Source organism: Trachemys scripta, chromosome 1 (genome assembly GCF_013100865.1).
Source record: "Trachemys scripta elegans isolate TJP31775 chromosome 1, CAS_Tse_1.0, whole genome shotgun sequence".
NCBI classification, from domain to species: Eukaryota; Metazoa; Chordata; order Testudines; family Emydidae; genus Trachemys; species Trachemys scripta.
The window spans coordinates 216,817,623-216,838,100 of NC_048298.1; the positions used below are offsets into that span (position 1 = coordinate 216,817,623).

The 20,478-nt window shown below is 41.9% G+C and overlaps 1 protein-coding gene and 1 long non-coding RNA gene across 10 annotated transcripts in view; one reads left to right on the plus strand and one right to left on the minus strand.

The window, feature by feature from the left end:
- The window catches only part of MID1 (midline 1), a 329,164-nt gene that overhangs the window by 168,947 nt on the left and 139,739 nt on the right, over positions 1-20,478 (plus strand). The window contains exon 1 of one of the 8 annotated variants that reach the window (XM_034757137.1): positions 14,527-14,691. The exons of 6 other annotated variants lie outside the window; for them this stretch is intronic. The gene's annotated coding sequence lies outside the window, so the exon portion shown is untranslated. Of the gene's footprint in view, positions 1-14,526; positions 14,692-20,478 lie in introns of those variants that run through there. One more of the 8 variants, XM_034757183.1, reaches the window with a different exon arrangement.
- Positions 6,877-13,552, minus strand: LOC117870021. Of its 2 annotated transcripts, none has more exons than XR_004643873.1 (3): positions 13,338-13,552; positions 12,998-13,146; positions 6,877-9,055 (listed from the first exon to the last, which is right to left on the minus strand). It is a non-coding gene; the product is annotated as an uncharacterized LOC117870021 (long non-coding RNA). The 2 variants fall into 2 exon arrangements; XR_004643874.1 differs by lacking the exon at positions 6,877-9,055 and adding an exon at positions 12,118-12,215.

The following is a 20,478-nucleotide window of genomic DNA, read 5'->3' on the forward strand; positions in this document are numbered from 1 at the left end:
TGGCTTTCAAAAAAATGATGAGAGTCGAGTTTCCAGCGAGAGTAGTTGATTCATTGACAAGTACTATAATATTTGACTTATTGTTGATTTTGTTGACAATTCTCTTATTCATTTCAGTGGATATATGATTATGTCTACACAAACTATTCTACTATGCAACAAATGCCCCATTTTAGTTCCATTGATTTGCTGTAGGTCAATGAGGCTCTCGTAGTCACTGTGTGGTCACTGGGTGGTTGATTTGTTTTGCCTATGTAATAAACTGTGCGGAATACACAAGCAGTAATTTCAAATGCTGCTTCTTCACTTTTAGCATTCGGATTAAGAAGAGTTTCTTTTTTAGCCATGGCTTGAATTTTTTCAGCCTCCAGGTGAGCTGCCGATTTCTTATCTTCATTTATTTTTTTGCGAAGGGAGGACAGCTCTGTCTCTTTATTCTTTCCGTATGAGGATATTTCACAAGAGGCCCAGTTTGGAGAGCTGTTAACCCGTCTTGCAGCATGCATCTTCAAATCGGAAATGTCATGACATACTGTGCACCCAAGTTTACCGCCCGAAGCAAAAAGGCAGTAGTGGTTTGTTTGTTTTTTTGAACTTCTCAAATTGCATTTTTGACCACACAGCAGGATATGGTGGTTGAGTCTCAGTTTTCTTACCTGGCAGTTCAGCAGTTTCATTTGTCTCCTCTCTTTGTGGTGGCTGTGGCTCACCACATGACAAAGGTGTAAAAGTGTCAGCGTTTTTTCCCTGTAGATGACTTTCAGCTTCTTCATTTGTTGCTGTTCTTTTTGACTGACAATCCTCATTTCCTCAATTTTACGTCCAAACACCTGTTAGGGTCTGTTGAACGTGTATATTCTTAGGTGGCATTTTTTCCCATGTACTGTCATACTGTAAATTGGCGCCTGACAAGACAGACTTGACCAATAAGAAGCAAGCGCGGTTACTATGATGGCAGTATGGCACTCAAAAGCGAACGTTTGGAACAACCATGTGGACATCTTCCTGTGAAACCAAAATCGTCTTGCTTGACAGATCTATATACCTATTTATCTCTCTCATCCATATATTATTTTGTGTGTGTGTGTGTGTGTGTGTGTGTGTGTATATATGTACAGTGTGGATGGATTTCTCAAAAAAGATGGCTTTTCACTGTAGGACAAGCAGCCCCCCCCCCGGGGCAGGACACCATTAAGCAGCAACCCGAAAGCTGGGCGCCCACAGATGCACTAGCACACAGCCAGACCTTGCCTCTTGCAGAAGTTCCCGGGTGTTAGCTGTGGAAACACTCCCCCGCACCCCTCAAAGGTGCCCTCCCCACTCCAGAGTCCCAGGCTGTGCAGCTGAAGAATGCGCCTGGCCGCTGGAATCGGTATCCGCTTGCACAAGGACAGAATGTCACAATGCAGCTGCTGCGGACCAGCAGCCACCCCAGCAACCAGTTCTCGCCGGCTGCTGGCTGCAGAGAGCTAGCAGCTGCACCTGGTGCTGGGCTGGGTCCGCCAAGGAGTAGCCGAGGCAAACCACAACCAGCCAGCCAGGTGCAAAGGGCTGCATTATGCCCGCCAGTGCCCCAGACCCTCCCTATTTCCCAGCAAGCTAACAGATCTCAAGGACTGTTCTAATCTCCCAGGAGCATAAAAGGGCACAGGGGGCACACCAAAGGGTGGCTAGTAGGGTGAAGGATAGAAGTGAATGAAGGACAAATAGAAATAGCCTTCATGAGATACTTAGAGAAAATTTTGTCAAATTCAGCCTCTGGGTTAAAATCTAAAATGAAGACAGCCATTCGCTAGCAATTTACAAACCCAGATTTTTGCAGTTTTATTGTTTTGGTTTGTTCCTAAAATGGAAACATTATTTTTTTGTTTTGTCTTAATTTAAAAATGAGGATCATTTCCACCTAAACAAACACAACTCCCACAACCCTGCAAGTTACAGAGAGAGTCAGGACACTGAAACAAAGCAGAAAGAGATCTGAGATTGTGCTCATATGTCTTAATGACATTTCAGGTGTTTAATTCATTCTATAAATCAGGTGGAAACTATTTTTCTTTCAAAGGCAGCACAATAATTTCCCTAAACATCCAGTTTTCCCCTCCGATCTCTTTGTGGTTTTGTCTGTCAGGCTAATTGCTTTCCCTGTGATTCTTTTGTTGCTTTAGCAAAATTAGTTTGCCAAAAATAAGCCCCAATGACACATCTTCCCACCATGTTCTCCATTTTTTTTAAAAGCAACATTTCAAAGAAGATCTGCTGGCAATTTGGGCATTGCATCCATCCTCCTGGAGTGGGGGTTTTGACCCCCCATTACCAGCCATTTTTAAAAAAAATGGCACAGTGGAGGGATAGACTTGAACTCAGACATGGACCCCGATTTTATTGTGTATTGGTTCCAGGGCAGAAAAAAACTGCCCCTGGTCACACCAACAACTGTGAAATAAATAAGGATGCCAGAAATGGCCCCTAATCCTGCGGGCTGAACTGGGGATATAACATTAGCTGAGTTTAAGCTGTTATGCAGCCAAGCCGAGGTGAAAGTAAGCTGGTACTGAATGCTTCGGCCACTTTCTTACTGGTACGCCGCCGCACTTTCTTAGCGGTACGCCATACCGGCTTACTTTCACCGCTGCTCCCAGGAGACGCTTGCTGGAGATTCCACAGTCTGGTTGTGTCCTGAGCCCCTTTCTGTAGACATATCCAGGAGGCACAGAAAGTTGTTATAGGAGTGCTCTGTAATAGAACCTATATACATGTAAATAGTTAGTTACTAGATAAAATGCCAGTAGATGGCATTCAGGAATATGTAGTATCATTTCTGGGTTTTATATGACTAACAAAATTTTTGATGATACCAATTGCTTCCTGGGTGTAGCTGTTTACATAGAGCTTTAACAGAGGGAAGCCTGTGGTTACTGCAGTGGCTGGGTCTGATTTTCAAAGGAGCTGAGCCCCCACAGCTCCCACTTTCTTAATCAGTAATTTTGGGGTATTACTGAAATCAGACCCAGTCTGTTTGCAGCAGTCTGTGTTTGTGGGAATACTCAGACACCATTCAAATGGTGCCTCTTATACTCTCTGGAGCAGGAAGCCCACAAAAGGGAATTCTTAGGGTCGGTGCAATGGGAAACCTGCTATGTCGGTGGCTCTTCACACTTCTTTCCTGGCCAAACCAGATCTGTGATTTTGGTGCAGAAACTCTGGGGAGCCCATGTTTAATAGAAAACCAGGCGCCTGTATTATTTATAAAAAGGGACATTGCACCATGGGAAAACTGAAAAAGAGAACATATAATTTATGAAAATGTTGGACAAATTAGATATTCCCTTCCTACTATTAAAGAGATTTGTGCTTTCAGAAGGCTTTCTCCTCACAAATCAGCTTCTCCCTCTGCTAAATCCCGCAATAAAACACTAAATCTACTTAATGTTTATGGCATGAGTTATTTTTCTTCTTTCTCTTTCCCTCCTTTAAAGCAGAAAGCCCTTAAACAATATCTTTGAATGTGGCAGAAAGAGAGAGAATATGAAAGTTAAATAAATCTATGCAAGAATATCTTCTTCTGTATTTTCACAACCCTTGCTCCTTTCTGATCTAGTCATTTTCATACTCTCCAACTCATCTTGTCCTAGGCACAACAAGTATTGATCAGAAAAAGGACAGCAATTTCACTCATAGAGTGGATTTATAATACAAGCTTGATTCTGCCCTTTGACAAATTACTGCACTTGTGCATGTACATGCCAATGAGGAACTGTTAAGAAATGGAGCATGCTGCAGAACTGGACAGGACTGAGCCCTCAGTGTTGCAATCTCCTTCGCGAGGCACAGTGAGTGCATTTAGTTTATCTGTCAGTAGAAATAAAAAACACACTTTAGCTTTGTTCTTTTTTCCAGCTTCTGCATTAAACAAACCCACGTATTGATTCTTTCTGGGAACTGAGGTGGAAGTGTTTAGTGTTCTTATTCCGTTAGGAGAGTTCTCAAAGAAATGAGGACAGAAGCCAAAAGGGCTCTTGCTCACCTCAAAATATAAGTTGACTTAACTTTGACATATCTAGGCGAGGAATTTGCAGTTGTTTTAGGATGGCTAGCTGGGTGGGGTGGGCCTCAAAAGGCTTGGTTTCTAGCTGCCATGATGATGTGATAATGCAAAGTGTAAATGACATTTACATCAGCATGCCAGCCCAGTGGACTCCATGATCTGAAGATTAAACAAGCCAGCTGTGTGAACTGGCTAACACTCAGGTTGGGTTCCCAGAAGAAAAGGTTATTTTTGGCTAACTGCTTCTTAATGAATATGCCCTGTCCTTTCATCCAAGCTCTGGATTGTGGTTTCTTCTCATCTGGCACTGTGACACGATGAAATCAGAATTCAAATGTCATCGCTTTGTGCCACAAAAATGACACTGAATTCACACACAGATTCTCTTAGTTCAGAAGAATCCAATGGCCTGGCTTGGAATTTTATTTATTTATTTTGCTCAGCCCTACCAGAGATTTCTGTTGTTGAAGCGTTGTGGTTACTCTCTGGAATGTGGAAGGATAAATACCATTTGGAGAGTTGCAGCTACGGTAACAGCAGCTTGTATGTCTGATTGCTTCAAGCATGAGGAGCAATTCTGAGCCCGGTTGGCAGTATTTGGATCAAGAGGATATGAGATAGCAAGCGAGGAATAGAGCAGTCTTTCATGGCTGAGCTGATGCATACAAGGCTGACAAGAATATAGACAAGAGACAAAAACAAGAATATAGAAGACTGGTAGACTTTCTGAAAATAGTGGATTTTGCTACAGAAATTGGTTTATGTCACTAACCACATCTTGTGCATGCTTGGATTAGCTTTAAAATAGCTTTCATTGTCTCTATTCAACTTGAAGGCTGCCTGGTACATCAGACTATTATAAGTCACAGTGAATGCTTTGGGCAATTAAATTTACAATTAATATTATATATATGGTGGTACAGCCCCTTTGTGCTAGGTGTTCTGCACACACATGTCAAAAAGACAGTCCCTCCCCCAAAGAGGTTATATTCTAAATAGATTATGATACAATGGACACAAAAGAGACAAAAAATAATTGTTCTCTTTCAGCTGGGTTATTAGGCATTAGTCTGTTTGCTCCTTAGTGTTAATATCTTTTTCTATCATTTTTAGGTGAATTTCTAGAACCTGTAGTTCAGTGTATTGGGCACCCCTCTCTCCTGATTTACAGAAGACATAAGTCTACCATAGCTACCAGCTAAGAGACTTCATCCTTCAGTTCAGGCAGTAGAGACTCATGTTCATTTCCTGGTGTTGCCCAAGATAACAATTGTTACTCTCCTTGATTGGCCAAGTTTTCTTGAAGCATTAGTAATGGGCCAGGGCCATTCTGGAAGGGTGCCCCCCCTTTTTAATTACTAATCCTTTGAGATTGAATATACTTTATATGAACACAGAGGCGTGTTTTTAGTTTTTATGACATCACCCTACTTCAGGATACATTAGAGCTGCAGGAGATGCTCTGGAAGAAAGGAAGAAAAGGAAACAATATTACATTTTGTTTTCTTGCCTCTTGGTATATGTTGTTCTTTAGGAAATTCCTTTAAAATAACAGTACAGTCACAGAATACTGAGAACTGGTACGCTTGTGAGAGCCTGCATCCTTGGTGGCAGGTGATTCTTGAAGCAATCCCCTGCCATAGGGGAGGAAAACACATCACAGCGGTTGCAGATGTATCAGTCAACCCAAACTGCCTATTCCACAGTCGGTAACTTTGTATTGGACATTGCCTATCCTTCCTTGCTTTGGGTGTTCTAACCTGACAAAGACACACAAGAGAAAATAAAGAGAATGACACAAGCAAGTGTAATTGAGGATTCCTTTTAAATCACAAATATTTGAGGAGAGAGTATGGTTGATGGGATTAATTAGTGCTTTATGTTTATCAAATTATTCCAGCCATACTGAACCCATGACTTACAACCTGAATTTTGTAGGAAAGACCAAGAGAGATTATGCCTTTTACAATGCATATCAGTTTATGAATTCTGTTTTTTATTTGTATGGCAGAAAAATCAGATGAATAGGCCAACAGTGCATATACAAGATAATATGAAATGTATTACCATGATTTATATTTCTTTTGGAGAGTCAGATAAATGCAGATAAACCAAGCATGGATCGGCAATGCCTGCCTCTCTTCTGCTGCCTTTTGGTGGTATGAATTTGGATCCATCTTGTCTGAACAAATCATTGTACCTGCTTTAGGTCATCACTTAAAATGACAATTAAAACTTACTTAACATGCTTTGTATTTAACAGAACTTAATCTCCATTTTCCTCCTCAAGGAGACTGTAGGTGTATATTCCTGTTGTTACTTTATGTAGAGTTTCATCTCTTTGCTTGCCTACGGGATTAGAATGCATGTGTGTGTTTGAATTAGAAAACTGAAGGGCCCCATCCAGTAGACTCTCTCACAAGTGGTCTGTACTCAGTTCAAAGGGACTGTGCTCTTAAGTAAAGATATCTCAAATGTACATCTGAAGAGTTTGCAGGATTGGGTCTTTTGGTTTTTAATTAAAGCACCTGGCTCTTCTTTTACTACTGTACTACATGCACATTCAGTTCCTTTTCCTAATGCATTGCACACACACACACAGAGAGAGAGAGCTGTTTATATATTTAAAATTAATATAGGAATATCAACTGAAGACATACTCTTGGGACTAAGGACTCATTACATTAAAATATACTTGCTTTGGTCCTAATCCTGCAAACACTTAGGCACATGCTTAACTTCACCATTGTGAGTAGTCCCACAATAGTAAAGTTAATGGGTGTGTGTTTGTGGGATTGGGGTGGGAGAACTGTGTGTGTGTGTGTGAGAGAGAGAGAGAGAGAGATTCCCTCTAGTATCTGCAGACCGGATAAGGCCCCTGGTACTACTTCTAGCTAGTGGATATTTCCTTATCTGCTGCATAGGGTTTAGTTACAATGTGGAAAAAAAGATTTTCAGTATCAGGCTCTTAATTTGTAATTAAAATGAGATGCTGATAATGGAAATAGTTTTGTCACGCAATGGGCTTTTGAATGATGTAGTAATATAAAAATATTAATTTTCATCAGAAAAAGTGCAGCCTGTAGGAAATATGTGTGGGATGGAAGAATGCAGCAGGACTTGGCCAGGAAAATGCGGTGGCTGAGTCATTCCAAATAACTTCTTGGGACTTATTACCAAGTCCAAATGGCCAGTGTCAGATCCATCTGTGCTGATTACAGTGCTGATATGACATTACTGTAACATATCCCTCTTTGTGAAGAAACTTTGGAGCTGATCCTGCATTCTTTGTATACCCAAAGCTCTCATCAGCTTCAAGATTGGAGGTTTTAAGAGACATGTTGAACTTGCAGTCAAAGAATGAAGAGAATGCACAGGCTCATTTTTGACCATTTGAGTCCCTTCCCTCCTAGACCTGCTTTGGTGTCAGATTGAGAGTGGGCCCATCCATCCATCCATTGAGTGAGGGAGGAGGGGGTCAGCAGATCAAGAACAGGCACAGTTTAGAGTGTTGTAGAGATTAATTTTAAAAATGGTCATCGCTACAGAATAGTTAGCCAAGCAGAACAAAAAGTTAACTATCTTCTTGAAATGGTTACATACATGGAAAACTGGAGGCAGGCTTGAACAACAGACCAAAAGGTACAAAAGAACTAACCAGTGAACCTAAACTATGCACTGATCACTGATTTATCTCAGTGCACTCATAGTAAAAACCAGGAAATTGTTTTCAGAGAATCATAGGATAATATCGTAATCCTGGATCTTCCAGGGTAGAGGAACAGAAGACCTTGTCATTCTTTTTTTTTTTTTTAAATAGTTACCCAATCAGTTGAAGTAGGGTGCAGAGAAGAAGTCAATACCTATCAGTTGACTGTATTGAATCCCCAACCAGAAATGAGATGAGACCTAAATTATCCAGAACAGTGATCTAGAGAATTTCCAATCTTTAAACTTCTTTTAGGAAAAAAAAAAAATCCCGTATTTACCAGGAAACAAAGAGAGTTGGACACACAATACTAGTTGTCCCATATAACATGAACAAAAATTTTAAATATGCTCTTTATAAAACAATCCTTTCCAATTTATAACACTGAGATATCACTATTGTATACAGCAAAACTAAAAATCTGGTATTATGCTAAAATATATACTTTGTTTACTGTTAGCGTAGAAGCTTTTCATACCAAATATTAAATCAGTTTTGTTCTCAACATTAGGTTTCAACCTTTTAAGAATAGAAATTTTAGGGCATTGAGATACCATAGTGGTTGTTGTGGTATGAGAATCTGAATAGACTAGAGTAGGACTGCCCTAGTAAATGCATGCAAGCCTTACATCCCAATATGTTGAATCAGAAAAGCTTGCGGGTAAGTGAAATCGGAGCTCATCATTGTAAAGCATTTATTAAAGAGGGGGGCCAATGCTGGGTTAAGGTTTAAGGCACATCACACCAAGGGAAGGTAACACAATATTCAAATGAGGCATGAGCAGAGGCCGCAAAGTTGGGACTGGGATTCAAACTTGCCCAAGGTTTGAGGATATTTGGATTTGAGGTTTAGAGTCAGTCTCTAATCCCAAATGTAGTCTAGGGTTGTATTAATTTCCAAACATTTCAGCTAGAACTCCAACTCCCTAAGGCTCCTTTGATAATCCCAGCCTTTGTGGTTTGTGTTTCAGACTGAACCACATTTGGATATTCATATTGCTTTAAAGCAGTTTACACAAGCTCTTGTTACTTATTCACTGCAAAAGGTTTTTCAGGTGGTGATGCTGAGCAGAAGTTGCAGTGCGTTGTTTATATTGCGGAGTTGCTGTACTCACCATCATCATCATCATCATCATGATGTTCCTATTACACCTCTGGCATTTAGATTTAGGGCAGTGACGAAGCTCCTCCACTCCTTTCTGTTTCTGGCAAGTCTTTCAATGGTTCTCCCTGCTGTGCCCCAGGTTTTTCAGCTCAGCTTCCACAGCTCTTCGCCATGTTGTTTTTGGGCGGCCTCGTTGCTGTAAGAGGAGTCAAATAGAACAGCCTCATTCTTATGGGATTTTTCTCCACTGGTCTGAGTAAGAGAGTATGCCACCTCTGTTCACTACATAGGAACATGCACAGTTCTATTCCTCATGTTCTTTTTTTCAATACGAGGGATCTGTCACCCTTTTCATTACTGCTTTTCTAATCATTCCCTGTCTTTCAAGTGGTCAAACTAGAATTCAGTGCTTTACTGTCAGTTTAACTACCTAACAAAAGGAATTATTCCTCTTCATCTCTAGGCAAAAAAGAAAACACAGTTGCTGAGCTCATGGCTCCATTGATCACAGGGGAATGTTAAAAGCATGTCCCATATAATAGTTAAGCCGGATGGGGTGGTAGCTTTTCATTTTTTTTTTTTCCTCCAAGATTACAAGTAACTTCAATGTATTGTGAATGAGGAGAGTTTTTGTGAATGGCTCACTTTGAAGTTTAGAAAGATGCTTGTTTGAGCAAAGGAAATCTAATATTTGATGGTGCAATTCATAATCTAGTCATTTTATGTGAATCAAGTACCATACAATTGTTCCTTCAGTGAGTCACAAAGACGGCCAAAGAGCACATGCTGTTATTGAAATTAAAGTTTGCCAGGCTCCAGAGAGTTGTAATAAAATGGTCACTTTTAGTAGGACTCATTGGACCAAATTCAAAGTTTACTTAAATGCTAGTGTAATTTGCAAGGGAGTATAAATGGCAAAGTAATGTATCATTTTAATGTAGTTACCTATCCTTTTTCTAAGCTGAGAGAGCAAAAGGTGGGGGTGTATCTGACAACAGGAGACTGTGCTATGAAGCAGCCATTTAAAGGAGCCCATAATAATGAGAGTGTAGCATAAAACAGCCACGTAAAGCAGTTTGGTATAAAGAAGCCATCCACCTTCCATGGGAAATTTCCATCAAGGGAGTTGCATTTCCTATGACACTAGTTCTGAATGTGGCCTCTAGTGACTGGTTGGATTCTCAATCCTACCCTACTCTCTTACTACACAAAGGGAGTGCAAACCTCATGCAAGTCCCAAAGTGCAGATGCCCCTGGCATGGTTGCAGGGCCAGCTCCCATGCCTCCTTCTCTCTCGGCCTCAGGTACCAGGAGCATATCTGGGATGGGCAGGAGAAGTGGCCATAGAGCAATGCACTCTGTGAATCCCCAACTGGCAGAAGAGCCCTAGATCTCTAGGAACGTGCTGTTTAGAGCAGCTGTGAGGCTATTCTAGCCTTCATGTTTGGCCAGTGAGAGAATCAGAGAGCCAAAACTGGCTCCCTCACAGCCCCCACGCTGTGTTCACCTGGCATAAGCTGAACATGACAGGGAAACTAGGACATTTGATTTTCTTCTTGAACAATCATTTTACTTCCAAAGAAACTTTCTCAGAAATTGAAGGAATAGCATTTTCACTGTCTCCATCTAGCTGTGCACATGAATAAATCAGCATGTGTGTAAGCATCCTTACACTTGACCAAAAACACAAACTGCGGACATGTAAGCTAGCAAACACTATTCTTAAATGTCAGCCTCCCTGAAACTTTTATTTTATTGTTAATATTATATTGATGTGGCTCTGCCCTGATCTCACTGTACTATGTGGCTGCACCCTGCATAGGGACTGGTGGCTTGGAATATCAGCTGTCTGATACCTGGCAGTATCTCTCAAGCTATAAATAGTTTTGTCCCCCCCCACCCCCAAATCAGGAAAAAATGCAAAAGTACTTCAAATTTCAAAAACGTTGGCATTTTTTAAACTTGAAAACGGGTGCACTCCCATGAAAAATTCTGGAATGATATAAAAATAAATCAGAAAAATGAGTCCAAATTGAGCTCTTCCAAGCAGAAACGGGCAAAAATACATTCCATCTTCTGACCAAAGGTGACTTTTGCCTTGAAAATATGCAACCCCCTCCCGCCCCAAAAAAGCATAGTGTAATGTTCATACATGGAAAATATTTTAACCTATTGAAATACTGACATATGAAATTGTTTTTGAATCTTCTTCAGTCTGTCTGGGTATTTATACCTTGCTCACCAGCATAACGTCTGAGCAATCTGCCTTCAGCACAAAGCCCAAATAACTGGTCTCTGGAGTGCAGAGTTCCATGGGATTGGAATCCTGTGCTCTGGGGAGTTGATCAACAGCCACTTCTGGCACTCCTCTTCCATGGGTTTGATCCATGACCCACTGTTCACATCCCACTCCCCTCTTGGTCTGCTTCTTCACCTAAAAGCTTTGTGCTTGCCTGGGCACAGGGAGCCTGCTGTGGAGCGCAGTTCCATGGTGGGCAGGGAGCAACAGTCTGGGATCCCATAAAATCTGGGCTCCCTTGCTCATAAGGTTGCCATCTTTCTAATGGCTGGTAACTGGACCCCTGAGTCCCCAACCCCTGCTCCGCCTCTCCCCCACCCCCCAGATCAAAAAAACTGGACATCAGTCAAATGGCACCTGGACGCACAAGCTGAAATCCAGACTGTCCGGGTGAAAACTGGACAAGTGGCAACCCTACTTGCTCAGCAGAATCCTGTTGTGTCAAATCCTCTCCATACAGAGGTGTTGTGGATGGCCCTGTATTTTGCATAACCAAGGTGTTGACGAGCAAAAGCACTGGAGATCCAGTCATCAGAAAGATGTGCTTTTCCTCATTTAAAAATTATTTTGACTGTGTTGTGGGTTAAAGACTTGCCTTTGATGTCTAAGGGTTGGGAAAGTGTACTTCTGGGATACTGCTCCCGGTCCACAGAATATCATGAATATCAATAGGAAATGAATACAAAGTGGGGGCTAGCATACACTTCCAGAAAAGTGTCTGTTTAATGTTTAAAATGCTGAGTTAAGGGAAGGGCAGCAGGTGACAGATCAGAAGGAGAGATGAGGTGAACAGTCCATTAGATGCATGATTTAGCTTAAGTTAAAGCTGCTGAATAACTAGGAGATGCTAATGTGGCCAGGGGACACAGTAGAAATATTTGCTTTGGGGGGAAAATTCTTTGATTTTTCTCTTGTACATTTTTCCTTTCTCCTTCTCTTTTCATATTGACCACCCATACATTTGTTTGCACAATGGTATTTCCCCACCTGGAAGTTGTCCCACACAGTGAGCATAAAGCTGTTCCAGAAATCCAGTTTGCGGCATAAGGGCCTGATCCTGTAAATACATGAATAACCCCACTGAAGTCTATGGTCAACTCATGAGAGTAAAGTGAGAAGGATTAAGCCCTCAATGGCTCTCTCACTGAATGTATACAAAAATGCACATTTTTAATCACACAAGTGAGTTCAGATCAAAAGCTGTTTGGTTAGAACTGAGGCAACCTTCTCCCACTATCCTTTGCTCCTGTTACACATCTTTAAAAGGGGGACAGTAGAAACTTTAATGTTCTTATTTTGTGTAACCGGTTCAATAGAATCATCTTTATCCAAAACACCACTATGCAAATCTCCCTTTCTAATTTACCTTATCTAACTGTTTGGCCCCCATTACCATAATGTCTGAGTACCTCACTGTTTTTATTGTGCTTGTTGTCACAACAACCCTGTGAGGTAGGATAGTGCTGCTATCCCTGTTTTATCGGTCGGGAATTGAGGCACAGAGAAGTAAAGTGCTTAATGCACAAAAGGAGTTAGGCACCTAGAAAATCACTGTGATTCACAAAACCTGAGTTAGGCACCTTATACAATGAATAAGGAGAGAATAGGCTCCTTAGAGTGAGATTCACAAAAGCTAGCATGCCACCTAAGCAATGCCAATGAGAAGGATGCGTGCCCCTATCAGAGATAGGTGCCTAAGTCCTGGCTCCAGGGAGATGCCTTGGGATTCTCAGTTGCAAAAGGTCTCTTGGTGGTAAGTGCCTACACTGTTAGCAAGAAGATGGTAAAGAGGAAGGTAACTTCCCTCATAACTTTTAGCCCAGTGATTAGGGTACTCACCTGGCATGTTGGAGACACACAATCCAAGTCCCCACTCTGCCTGATGGGAAGAAAGAATCTGAGCAAGCATCTGCCACCTCTCAGGTGAGTGCCCTACTCTTTGGGCTGCAGGACTCCCTGAGATTCTGTCCTGTTGAAGCTGTTGCAATCTGAATAAATAACGAGAGTCAGTGGAGCAGAGGGAGTAGATCCTGGGTCTCACAACTCAGTGCTCTAACCACCAGGCAACAATGTCATTCTCATGAGCGTGTGCTCATTCTCACTTGTTCACTCACTCTTTCAAAGAGTCATTTGGGCTAGAGAGATAATCCAAGCCTGAGACTAATTCTATTGCACTCACCAGGCATGTAGAAGACTCACGATCCAGTCTTCTTCTTCAGTGACTCTAATTTATTCACAGTGGAAAAGCTTCAAAAGGAGAAATCCTTAAAAAAATCTGAATAAAGTACGTCGATAAGGTCTCCAATCCATTGTTTAAAGGAAATGAAATGCATAGGAAATTAAATAATCACAATGTTTATTATTCCATTGTGAACAAAATACAGACTCATGTGGGGAAAGAGACCAAAGAGAATGTTTGTTTTGCATCCTTACGGCCAAACATCTGAGGTATGTTTGCTTTCACTATGCTGTGCTGCAACTGCATGAAAGAAGTCCTTGCAACATGAAAAACAGAAAACACCAGGAAGCAATTCTTTCCTGCTGTTTCCACTTTAACATGAATTTTTTAACACCTTCGTTGGAGTCCAAATGTCTGGTGTAATATCAAATCAGTCAGGATTACAATCAGCCATTTTAAATGGTGCTTTTGGGTTAATCTGTAGTTTACTCTTGCGGGTTGTTCACTTGCACACTGATAATTTAGCAACATTTTTTACACAACTGCTATCAGCCGGTGTTTCACCTCCTAAACTAAAAGAGGTGGCTTATTGCTGTTGTACAGGAAAGAATTCCCTTCCCAATAAATACATTTAGGTGTTTCATGCAGCTGCCCCAGCCTTTAGGTGAACTCCTGCCAGGCTTTGTTTATGTGATGTATTTTTTAATACTACGTGGAGAAAATAATAAAAATAGCAGGGGAATCATTTGTCATTTTTGTCCTGTAGAGTTCTACATTCTGTGAAGAAGAAAAGTTCTGTACTGTTCACATTGTGTGACAGGTTTTGCCAGTTCAGGTCAGTCTCCTTTACAGGCATGGGAGCTACAATTCATTATTCAGCTCTGGATTAATTACACAGCAGGCTGAGCTTCCACTTGTTCAAGTTATGTGGCAGTGTAGCCCAATGTCCTTATTACAAGCCATCATTGTTGGATAGGTTATACAGAAGCTCTGTGAGAGAATCTGATCCTCATTGCTTTTTCACTCAATTTAAGTTGAATGCTGAGAGAGATTTTGCTTTAGGGTCAGTGACTAAGGCATCTGGATTGCTGAAGGATTTTTGATTCTTGAACTCTGGCGGAGGTGATTAGGTGGAGCTGGTTTTCCTGGAATTGTAGGGTAGATTTTCCTGTTGTGTTTCAGCGTCCACTGTCTCACAGTTACAGACACAGTCACAGTACTGCTCCAAGATTACTAGGATAGTGGTAGCTGTTACCATCTGGCCTTTTTGGCCTGTCAGTATTTTTTGAGTGGGTCAACGCGGTCTTTCTCTACAGCAATGTATCAGCCAAAAGAACTAGGGCGAAATCCATCGGTGGGTATGTGAGTTGATACGTTCTTGAGAGTTGGAACAGATGCTTAAATTTTCAATGGCAAGATTACATTTTCCATTTTCAAAAATATTTTCAAATGTGTTTAACAATATGCTAATACAGCATTTTATGTTTTTATGCTATTATAAAAATGATCTTCTCTGTATAGAAAGCTTAACAAAAATGGGAATGTTTCTCTGTAATAAGCTATTTTAAATTGTGTGCATGTTGTTTTATCAGTTGGTGTTAAGCTACTAAAGAAACCTGAAAAATAGGCATCTTTATTCTGTTAAATACAACTTTATAGTTTTGGTTTAAAAAGTATCAAATAAAGGGTGAGGTAGCACATTTCCCCTTATTTCTGTCATTTAAACATGAAATTCCCTACAGCCCTCTACCATGCTTGTGCAAAGTCTTTGAAATCACCTTTTGATATAAAATATTCATTTGTTACCAATCAAGTTGCATAATCTAAAACCTTGACATGCACTAGGCTAAAGTCCTAGAGATACAGTTTAGAAGGATAAACTTTTTTTTTTAGCACCAGTATGGTCAAGGTGGTATAGAAGACAGCTTGAGCATGTAAACTATTTTATTTGTGTGATTGACATAATGCCCATCAGATGTACCATATATATTCAGTGAAACCAGGAGTGTGTATGATCCACCATTACTGAGTTTCTAATCTATATTTCCCAGTATGATATTTCAAACTGAACAAATGTCTGTCTAAGAGCAAGATAATCTGACATTCGGAGAGGTCATTTTTTTAAAGTAGCTATTTTAAAATCTAATGGATAATGAGGGTGTGTGTGTGTGTGTGTGTGTGTGTGTGTGTGTTGTGGGGAGTAGGGATGGGGGTGGGGCTGGAACTGTACAACTACATGCCAATAATTCTATCCATCACGTTACTCATTTTCAACCAGTAAAAGTTACGGGTCACTGTACTCTGATAATTGACCAGAAATGTATAACATGCCCTAGGTCTAGAAAGTTGAACTAAATAAAAGGAGATTTTACATTTTGTTGACAAATGGCATTGCAAAGAGCTGTAACTTTAGGTATTTGTTTTTCTCATGCTGTCATCAGAAGTAATTTAGATACTGTTGTGATGGGTGCTATAGAAAATCTTGTGGTAGAAAGACTGAATATCTATTTAGTATACTGATGCAACCATTCTGTGTAGAGAATAATTTTGCTTTTGTTTATTCCTTTCCACTCTCTGTCTCTCCGCTCTAGGATGTTGTATTGGACAGTTGTCTCTATTACACCAGTCACTACCCCAGGCAGCAACATTCAATTAATAATTTCCTTTTTTCTTTTTTTACCCTCCTTTTCTACCTTTTTAGAGAGGTGCTGAGCACAAGCATCCCCCGCTGATTTCATATGGGCATTGTGCACCTCTCTGGATAAGAGTTATAATGAAAACATAAGAAAAGCAGTACTGAGCAAATGCTGTACTGCACATTGCATCTTGGCTTTAAAATGCGTGGCTAGAGAGAAGTGAGAATTGAGCACCAACTCCCAGCTATTATGAGATTGAGTAATAAGAGTTCTGAAAATCCTGTATTTATGCAGTAAAATTTAGCTTAGATGCAGCACCCAGCTATCTGCCTTTTGTGCAACCTTCCAGGTGGATTGAGGCAGATGATTTCCTCCAAGGTCAAATAGTAAATTACTTCATTCAGATTAGAACTGAGTATCCTCTGGCTTGCTGGTCTTTCATAGGTGCTGGAACTAAAGGTAGGGGGGTGCTGCAGCACCCTCTGGCTTGAAGTGGTTTCCATTATATACAGCAGGGGTCTCAAACTCAATTTACCTTAGGGCCAGTGCCAGTCCTCAAATCCTCCCAGCGGGCCAATGTCACTCATGCCACCCAGAACCCGCCCCCCCAAAACTCCGCCCCCCCCACCTGCCTAAGGCTCTGTGAGGGAGTTTGGATTGGGGAGGGGGTCTGGGGTGCAGGTTCTGGGATGGAGTTTGGGGGCTGGGGAGTGTGTGGGGAGGGAGTTTGGGGATGGGAGGGGGTTCGTGGGGGGGTGTGCAGGCTCTGGGAGGGGGTCAGGGGTGTGGTGCTTACCTGGGGCTCCAAGGCAGGGCGAGGCAGGGCGGGAGGTCTCCATGTGCTGCTGCCTCCAGGCACCACCCCCGCAGCATCCCATTGACCGCAGGGGCGCACCTGCCCTGCCCCTGGGCTGCAGAGAGGGGCCGGCAACCATTAGAGCGAGCAGGCAGATGCCGCTCAGCTCCGCAGCGCTGCTGGGGCTCCTGGCGGGGGAGCGCCTAGGGGCGGCAGGTGGGGCCAAGGGAGAGACCTGGCCCCAAAACTGCTGGAACCCCATGGGCCACACTGGGGAGGCTCGTGGGCCGCAAGTTTGAGACCCCTGATTTACAGATTGGTTCAAGATCTCTCGGCACCCCCACTATAAAAATTGTTCCAGCACCCTTGCGGTCTTTGTTTTGACTGCTGTACCCACCCAGCCCAACAAGATCTCCTTGGTCTCCTATATATTTTTCTTTCTGAAATTTAACCAATAGTATTTGGCACTTTAATTGTCTGAGTTACACACTCAGTTACTGATACTGTTCTTTCATTTGCTGCTTTTAATTCTCTAGTTTGAAGTACTAAAGCTATTGTTCTGCATGGCTGCTAAAAGCCCTCAAGGTGAGATTGTATGGTTGTGAGCAATTGTTTGTTTGTTTTGTCTCACTGTGCTCCTTACAAGGGATGCAAGTACAAAAACGAAAATACTTGAGATTGCCAAGGTTCATATATGGCAGGGAGATGTTACCTTTAAGTTCCCACAAAATAAGAGACAATGAAGCATTGCAGGCTCTTTCTGTAAGCAGGTGGCTTTTGCAACCTGTTCTCAAACAAAGCCCTCACACAACATAAAGTAAAGAAGTCCCCTCTTTGCCAAGGTTGGGTTTTATTAACAAAGGGGCAAGACTGAGACTTTTACATCTTACCCTGAGTAAGGGGCAGGGCATAGCCGACCAGGGAATGAATTGTGACCACAAATTGTAATTTCTTTCAAGACTCATCCTTGCTCCAAGGAGGAAGAAATCTGCTATTGGCATTACCAGTAGATGATTATTCCCCCCCCAGTGTTGGCTGAGATATGCTGGTTGGCAGGTTGACCGGCTGCACAGTGGAGTAAAGAGGGAGAAAGTGTCTTATGCTTCCTTACTTGTCTGCATAGAGTTATAACAGCAAATCACTATCTTGTCCAAAGAAATTAACAATAAGATATTAAAGTGAGGCTTAAACTTTCTCTCCAGGCTTGGCTGTTCTTAGGGTTCCTACTTAAAGAGTGCTCAGCCCACACCCTAGATCTCTCTGTAGGAAATTATCCTCACCTTTCTCATATTCAGCGGGGATAAGGAGCTTCCTGCCTCAGTGAGACAGCAGAACCTCCTTACTTTTGAAAAGAATAGAAGAGAACCCTTTCCCAGTAGAATCAAAGCCTGCTAACAGGGAGGGTTGTTTCAGGCAAACACTGCCAGCCTGTTATACTCTCATTGTACTATACCAGGGGTGACTCTTTCCTGTGACTAAATTGAGTTTCCTGCTCATTCTGTAACAGGCTAAAGCTGAATGGAAATGAGATGGAGACAGCAGACCATAATAAAAAGGAGATGGCCATCTTTGAGACACTCCTGACCAAAGGCACATTTCTTGTTGTTCTTGGGATGCAGGATTTCAACAAAGATATTTGTAAATCCTCCATGGAGGAAATCAGGAAGCCTGGAGACTAAGATTTGCAAAGCAACTGTCAATTACACTAAAGTGTAACTGACATAAGGCACAAAAATACAGTGTCTAGTGGTTGGAGTAAGGGGTTGGGTTCTGCTCCTTGTTCTGCAATTGACTTTCTATGAAGACTTCGCAAGTCAGTGTCTTAGCTGATAGAGCCTGAACCATGCTAGGAAGATGGGTAGGAGGTGTAGAACAGTGGTTCTCAATCAGGGGTCTGGGGCCCTCTAGGGGGCTGCGAGCAGGTTTTAGTGGGTCTGCTAAGCCAGGCCAGCATTAGACTCACTGGAGCCCAGGGCAGAAAGCAGAAGCCCAGCCGCCTGGGGCCCTGCGCCCACCACCTGGGGCTGAAGCCAAAACCTGAACAATGTAGCTTCACGGGACCCCCAGTGGTGTGGGGCCCCAGGCAATTGCCCTGCTTGCTACCCCCTAATGCTGGCTTTGGCTTTTTTAGGCAGAAAGCCAGTTAGTGTGGCACAGGTGGGCCATGGAGGTTTTTATAGCCTATTGGGAAGGGCCTCAGAAAGAAAAAGGTTGAGAACCCCTAGTATAGAACATAATCCTGAAACCATTCTGCCTGAATGGGCCAGAGTGGGAGCGCCCTTACTAGGGTTGCCAATTTTGGTTTGGATGTATTCCTGGAAATTTCATCACATGACATAATCTTTAATTAAGATTAATCTTTAATTTCTGGAGACTCCAAGAGAATCCTAGAGGGCTGGCAACCCTAGTCCTTACTGCTGTCCACAGTGGCACCTCTGTTACAGCTAATGACCGCATTCCTCTCAGAGCAGTCTCACAGACACCAGGCCATATGTGTGAGGGGCTCAGATCACAATCTTGCCATCACACAGACATGTGTAGTGTTTGTCCTCCCTTTGTTCTCCCAGGAGACAAGCAGCCAAATTTGGCTGTCTACTGCACAGATAGCCGGGCTCTCTTCCTTACAACAGTGCATCTTCAAAAGAGCAGCTATAATTTGCCCCTTATCCTCTCTGTGTGTCATGGTCAATCAGTAAAACAGGGACCTAACTCACTGGGGCCACATGAGACTCAATTGATTAGGTCCAAACTCTCCTCTCATCTACACTGCTACAACTTTACCAACTTTGCCCCTTCAAGTTTGTAAAATGATTTGGGTCCTTGAATGAAAGGTGTGTGCAAGTGGGAAAGCATTTTTGTTGTTGCTCATTTTAATTCTACTTAAGTATTTAAGTGATTTACAGTTTTTAAAATCCTCCCCCCCCTTAACTTACCTTAGCAATACAATCTTTATTTGAAAATACATGTATTGGTCTTATACAGGCACTCAGAGGAACATACAGAAAGGAATTAGAAGTGTGATAGATATACAATTGGAATAAAATGTTAAATATTGGATTGGGAAATTTTGTAAAAGCCAGTGAGCTAATTCTTTTCATGGTGGTTGCGAATGTGCAGAGTATACTGAGAACACATTTCTGGTCTGTTAGAATAAAAATACGCTTTCTTTATGGGACTTTTCAGCTATCACATGTGAGGAGCAGAAAGCAAGGCAGAGAGGTTGATGGGGTATGCCTGGTGAGTAGGATGGAGATTAGTTTAAAAAAGCAAGAGCTTTATTTAGCCAAGATTGCATCTGTACATTGAACTTCCAGTCTGTTTAAATTGTAAAAGCCCCGTGAGACAAATGAGGTCATAACTTGACTATTGCAGCTCCCCGAACACCTCTTACTGCCATTTTAAAGGCTCTGTGTGATGTGAGAACAGACCCTGGGTTTCTTCTGACAGTTTATGATTCATGGTCAAGATTTATATGCCAAGTTTAGGATGGTTATGAATTTAAATATGGTGTTTACCCTTGTAGGGCTAGGTTCCCACTCAGGCCTTTTTAAGTACATGGTCGTTGTCACCCATAATGCCATTACACTGACAAAAAAACAAAGTGAAGTACCCAGTTTTTGCTGCTGAATAACTAGAGAGACATTTGAAATTAATCTCTTTTCATATGGAGAGGTGAAAATTAGTTTTGTGTAAGAGATTTTTGAGCTAG